Source organism: Cryptomeria japonica, unplaced genomic scaffold (genome assembly GCF_030272615.1).
Source record: "Cryptomeria japonica unplaced genomic scaffold, Sugi_1.0 HiC_scaffold_15, whole genome shotgun sequence".
NCBI classification, from domain to species: Eukaryota; Viridiplantae; Streptophyta; class Pinopsida; order Cupressales; family Cupressaceae; genus Cryptomeria; species Cryptomeria japonica.
Window position 1 is genome coordinate 2,465,103 of NW_026728837.1, and position 6,545 is coordinate 2,471,647.

General features: G+C 63.7%; 1 non-coding gene across 1 annotated transcript; it reads right to left on the reverse strand.

The window, feature by feature from the left end:
- Positions 1-6,201: 6,201 nt before the first annotated feature.
- LOC131860541 (5S ribosomal RNA) lies at positions 6,202-6,320 on the reverse strand. The gene has a single exon (XR_009359635.1). It is a non-coding gene; the product is annotated as a 5S ribosomal RNA (ribosomal RNA).
- Positions 6,321-6,545: the final 225 nt, after the last annotated feature.

The window sequence follows — 6,545 nt, forward strand, 5'->3', positions numbered from 1 at the left end:
TGCACGAAGTCGGAGCCCGGTTTGCCCCGGGTGTGCACCTCGGGTGCGCACCTCGCGTGCACCTTCGCTGCGGTGGGCACCTTGGCTGGGTTGCGCGCCTTGGTGGGCACCATGCAGTGCACGAAGTCGGAGCCCGGTTTGCCCCGGGCGCGCACCTCCGCCAGGGTGGGCACCTTGGTGCGCACAACTTGCCTGGGCTGCGCATCAGGAAGGGCTCAAGATGGCACCCGCGTTCCGTTTTTTTCACTATCTTTCAGAACGGAAATTTTAAAATATCGTTTTTTTTTGCCTTTTCTGGAAATTAGTGAAGGCAGCGCATCAAAGGTGCGCAACGCTGGTGCGAACCTGGGAGCGCTCCGATGTGTGCTCCAAGGTGCGGCGTGCACGAAGTCGGAGCCCGGTTTGCCTCGGGTGCGCCCTGGTGGGCACCATGGTGCGCACCAAGGAGCGCTCCGAAGTGTGCTCCAAGGTGCGGCCTGCACGAAGTCGGAGCCCGGTTTGCCCCGGGTGTGCACCTCGGGTGGGCACCTTGGTGCGCATGCCTTGCCTGGGCTGCGCACCAGGGCGGGCTCAAGATGGCACCCGCGTTCCTTTTTTTTCACTATCTTTCAAAACGGAAATTTTAAAATCTCATTTTTTTTTGCCTTTTTCTGGAAATTAGTGAAGGCAGCGCATCAAAGGTGCGCACCTCGCTGCCCACCACGGTGCGCAACGCCGGTGGGCACCCGGGAGTGCTTCGAAGTGTGCTCCAAGGTGCTGCGTGCACGTTGTCGGAGCCCGGTTTGCCCCGGGTGCGCACCTCGCGTGCACCTTCGTCGGGGTGGGCACCTTGGCTTGGTTTGCCCCGGCTGCGCTCCGAAGCGGGGTTATTGGAGCGCCGCCTCTTTTTTTGTCGGAGCGTTTGGTGGGGTTTCTCGCATTGGCTCTTCCGAGGCCCGGTTGCCACCCTGGCGCGCACGAAGTCGGAAGTAGGGTTAATTGCCCGGGTGCGCACCTTTGCCAGGGTGGCACCTTACCTGGGCTGCGCACCAGGGCGGGCTCAAGATGGCACGCGCGTTCCGTTTTTTTCACTATCTTTCAAAACGGAAATTTTAAAATCTCCTTTTTTTTTTGCCTTTTCTGGAAATTAGTGAAGGCAGCGCATCAAAGGTGCGCACCTCGCTGCCCACCTTGGTGTGCTCTGAGGTGCGCACCCGGGAGCGCTACGAAGTGTGCTCCAAGGTGCGGCGTGCACGTTGTCGGAGCCCGGTTTGCCCCGGGTGCGCACCTCGCCTGCACCTTGGCCGGGGTGGGCACCTTGGCTGGGTTTGCCCAGGGTGCGCTCCGAAGCGGGGTTACTGGAGCGCCCCCTCTTTTTTTGTCAGAGAGTTTGGTGGGGTTTCTCGCATTGGCTCTTCCCAGGCCCGGTTGTTGGGTGCGCTCCCACCCTGGCGCGCGCGAAGTTGGAAGTTGGGTTAATTGCCCGGGCGCGCACCTTCGCCAGGGTGGGCACCTTGGTGCGCAAACCTTGGCTGGGCTGCGCACCAGGGCGGGCTCAAGATGGCACCAGCATTCCCTTTTTCTCACTATCTTTCAAAACGGAAATTTTAAAATCTCGTTTTTTTTTTGCCTTTTATGGAAATTAGTGAAGGCATCGCATCAAAGGTGCGCACCTCGCTGCCCACCTTGGTGTGCTCCGAGGTGCCCACCACGGTGCGCAACGCCGGTGCGAACCCGGGAGCGCCCCGATGTGTGCTCCAAGGTGCGGCGTGCACGAAGTCGGACCCCGGTTTGCCCCGGGTGCGCACCTCGCGTGCACCTTGGTGCGCACACCTTGGCTGGGTTGCGCGGCCTGGTGGGCACCATGGTGCGCACCAAGGAGCGCTCCGAAGTGTGCTCCAAGGTGCGGCGTGCACGAAGTCGGAGCCCGGTTTGCCCCGGGTGCGCACCTTCGCCGCGGTGGGCACCATGGCGTGCACGAAGTCGGAGCCCGGTTTGCCCCGGGTGCGCACCTCGCGTGCACCTTCGCCGGGGTGGGCACCTCGGCTGGGTTGCGCGCCCTGGTGCGCACCAAGGAGCGCTCTGAAGTGTGCTCCAAGGTGCGGCGTGCACGAAGTCGGAGCCCGGTTTGCCCCGGGTGTGCACCTCGCGTGCACCTTCGCTGCGGTGGGCACCTTGGCTGGGTTGCGCGCCTTGGTGGGCACCATGCAGTGCACGAAGTCGGAGCCCGGTTTGCCCCGGGCGCGCACCTCCGCCAGGGTGGGCACCTTGGTGCGCACAACTTGCCTGGGCTGCGCACCAGGAAGGGCTCAAGATGGCACCCGCGTTCCGTTTTTTTCACTATCTTTCAGAACGGAAATTTTAAAATATCGTTTTTTTTTGCCTTTTCTGGAAATTAGTGAAGGCAGCGCATCAAAGGTGCGCAACGCTGGTGCGAACCTGGGAGCGCTCCGATGTGTGCTCCAAGGTGCGGCGTGCACGAAGTCGGACCCCGGTTTGCCCCGGGTGCGCACCTCGCGTGCACCTTGGTGCGCACACCTTGGCTGGGTTGCGCGCCCTGGTGGGCACCATGGTGCGCACCAAGGAGCGCTCCGAAGTGTGCTCCAAGGTGCGGCGTGCACGAAGTCGGAGCCCGGTTTGCCCCGGGTGCGCACCTCGCGTGCACCTTCGCCGCGGTGGGCACCATGGCGTGCACGAAGTCGGAGCCCGGTTTGCCCCGGGTGCGCACCTCGCGTGCACCTTCGCCGGGGTGGGCACCTTAGTGTGCAGACCTTGGCTGGGTTGCGCGCCCTGGTGGGCACCATGGTGCGCACCAAGGAGCGCTCCGAAGTGTGCTCCAAGGTGCGGCCTGCACGAAGTCGGAGCCCGGTTTGCCCCGGGTGTGCACCTCGGGTGGGCACCTTGGTGCGCATGCCTTGCCTGGGCTGCGCACCAGGGCGGGCTCAAGATGGCACCCGCGTTCCTTTTTTTTCACTATCTTTCAAAACGGAAATTTTAAAATCTCATTTTTTTTTGCCTTTTTCTGGAAATTAGTGAAGGCAGCGCATCAAAGGTGCGCACCTCGCTGCCCACCACGGTGCGCAACGCCGGTGGGCACCCGGGAGTGCTTCGAAGTGTGCTCCAAGGTGCTGCGTGCACGTTGTCGGAGCCCGGTTTGCCCCGGGTGCGCACCTCGCGTGCACCTTCGTCGGGGTGGGCACCTTGGCTGGGTTTGCCCCGGCTGCGCTCCGAAGCGGGGTTATTGGAGCGCCGCCTCTTTTTTTGTCGGAGCGTTTGGTGGGGTTTCTCGCATTGGCTCTTCCGAGGCCCGGTTGCCACCCTGGCGCGCACGAAGTCGGAAGTAGGGTTAATTGCCCGGGTGCGCACCTTTGCCAGGGTGGGCACCTTACCTGGGCTGCGCACCAGGGCGGGCTCAAGATGGCACGCGCGTTCCGTTTTTTTCACTATCTTTCAAAACGGAAATTTTAAAATCTCCTTTTTTTTTTGCCTTTTCTGGAAATTAGTGAAGGCAGCGCATCAAAGGTGCGCACCTCGCTGCCCACCTTGGTGTGCTCTGAGGTGCGCACCCGGGAGCGCTACGAAGTGTGCTCCAAGGTGCGGCGTGCACGTTGTCGGAGCCCGGTTTGCCCCGGGTGCGCACCTCGCCTGCACCTTGGCCGGGGTGGGCACCTTGGCTGGGTTTGCCCAGGGTGCGCTCCGAAGCGGGGTTACTGGAGCGCCCCCTCTTTTTTTGTCAGAGCGTTTGGTGGGGTTTCTCGCATTGGCTCTTCCCAGGCCCGGTTGTTGGGTGCGCTCCCACCCTGGCGCGCGCGAAGTTGGAAGTTGGGTTAATTGCCCGGGCGCGCACCTTCGCCAGGGTGGGCACCTTGGTGCGCACACCTTGGCTGGGCTGCGCACCAGGGCGGGCTCAAGATGGCACCAGCATTCCCTTTTTCTCACTATCTTTCAAAACGGAAATTTTAAAATCTCGTTTTTTTTTTGCCTTTTATGGAAATTAGTGAAGGCATCGCATCAAAGGTGCGCACCTCGCTGCCCACCTTGGTGTGCTCCGAGGTGCCCACCACGGTGCGCAACGCCGGTGCGAACCCGGGAGCGCCCCGATGTGTGCTCCAAGGTGCGGCGTGCACGAAGTCGGACCCCGGTTTGCCCCGGGTGCGCACCTCGCGTGCACCTTGGTGCGCACACCTTGGCTGGGTTGCGCGGCCTGGTGGGCACCATGGTGCGCACCAAGGAGCGCTCCGAAGTGTGCTCCAAGGTGCGGCGTGCACGAAGTCGGAGCCCGGTTTGCCCCGGGTACGCACCTCGCGTGCACCTTCGCCGGGGTGGGCACCTCGGCTGGGTTGCGCGCCCTGGTGCGCACCAAGGAGCGCTCCGAAGTGTGCTCCAAGGTGCGGCGTGCACGAAGTCGGAGCCCGGTTTGCCCCGGGTGCGCACCTTCGCCGCGGTGCGCACCATGGCGTGCACGAAGTCGGAGCCCGGTTTGCCCCGGGTGCGCACCTCGCGTGCACCTTCGGCGGGGTTGCGCGCCCTGGTGGGCACCATGGTGCGCACCAAGGAGCGCTCCGAAGTGTGCTCCAAGGTGCGGCGTGCACGAAGTCGGAGCCCGGTTTGCCCCGGGTGCGCACCTCGCGTGCACCTTCGGCGGGGTTGCGCGCCCTGGTGGGCACCATGGTGCGCACCAAGGAGCGCTCCGAAGTGTGCTCCAAGGTGCGGCGTGCACGAAGTCGGAGCCCGGTTTGCCCCGGGTGCGCACCTCGCGTGCACCTTCGCCGCGGTGGGCACCATGGCGTGCACGAAGTCGGAGCCCGGTTTGCCCCGGGTGCGCACCTCGCGTGCACCTTCGCCGGGGTGGGCACCTCGGCTGGGTTGCGCGCCCTGGTGCGCACCAAGGAGCGCTCCGAAGTGTGCTCCAAGGTGCGGCGTGCACGAAGTCGGAGCCCGGTTTGCCCCGGGTGCGCACCTCGCGTGCACCTTCGCCAGGGTGGGCACCTCGGTGCGCACACCTTCTCAATGTTTTCTTGCCTTTTCTGGAAATTGGTGAAGGCAGCGCATCAAAGGTGCGCACCTCGGTGTGCTCCGAGGTGCGAACCCGAGAGCGCTCCGAGGTGCCCACGAAGTCGAAAGTCGGGTTAATTGCATTGTTTTCCCCGGGTGCGCTCCGAGGTGCGCAACATCGGCGCGCACCAAGGAGGGCTCCGAAGTGTGCTCCAAGGTGCGCACGATGGCGTGCACCTCTGGTGCGCACGATTCGGAGCTCGGTTTGACCGGGGTGCGCACACCTTGGCTGGGTTGCGCACCTTTTGTGCGCTCCAAGGTGCGCACGAAGTCGGAGCTCGGTTTGCCCCGGGTGCGCACCTTCGCCAGGGTGCGCACCTTGATGCGCACGCCTTGGCTGGGCTGCGCACCTTGGTGGGCGCCATGGTGCGCACCTTTCGTGCGCTCCAAGGTGCGCACGAAGTCGGAGCTCGGTTTGCCCCGGGTGCGCACCTTGGTGGGCGCCATGGTGCACTCCGAGGTGCCCAAGATTGGTGCGCACCAAGGAGCGCTCCGAAGTGCGCTCCAAGGTGCGCGCGAAGTCGAAAGTTGGGTTAATTGTCCGGTTTGCCTCGGGTGCGCACCTTGCGTGCACCTTCGCCAGGGTGGGCGCCTTGGTGCGCACACCTTGGCTGGGCTGCGCACACCTTGGCACCCGCGTTTCCTTCATTTTAAATTTTTTTTTTTTACAATCTCTCAAGTGGGAAATTCTATAATCTCAACTTTTTTTGCCTTTTCAGGAAACTTTTGAATGGAGCGCATCATTGGTGCGCTCCGAAGTGTGCTCCAAAGCTCTCTCCAGCTGCGTGCACCTGCCCCGGCCGCGCACCCGGCCCCGCCCAGCTTCGCTCACCTGTCCCGGGCGTCTGGTGCGGAACCTTAGAGTAAGAAACATCACCGTGCACCTTGGCCAACGTGCGCGACTCGACCGAGCGCGCACTGGCCGAGGTGCACACCGATTTCACCTGGGTGCGCGCGCAGCACCTCGGGCGCACCGGGGTGCGCGCACAACGCCCGGGTTGCACCGTGGCCTGTGTGCTCGGGGCGCCTCGGGTGCGCGCTCGGTGTCGCCCCCGCGCGCGCGGTAGTGCGGGCAGCGCACCCCGGCCCGGCCCGGCCCCGACGAGAACGCAAACGGGCAAAAGGTTTATTCAAATAGCATTGCGACGCCCGGCGAAAAACTAAAAAAGGGTGCAACACCGGGACTTCCCGGGAGGTCACCCATCCCAGTACTACTCCGGCCCAAGCGCGCTTAACTGCGGAGTTCTGATGGGATCCGGTGCACTAACGCTGGTATGATCGCACCCGTTATGAGCTTGTCGCAGTGTGTACTTAGCAAACCGCGACCCACGTGCGAATCCACCCCGGCCACCCACCCCCGTCGAGGTGCACACCCTCCCTCGCGAAGTGCGCCCCGTTCGCCAAGTGTGAGCCCTGCCCGGGTGCGCGCACCTTGCTAGGGCGTCGGGTGTGCACCCGGCCCGGCCTACGTGCGTGCACCTGGAGGGGGCGTCGTGTGCGTGCAGTGTCCC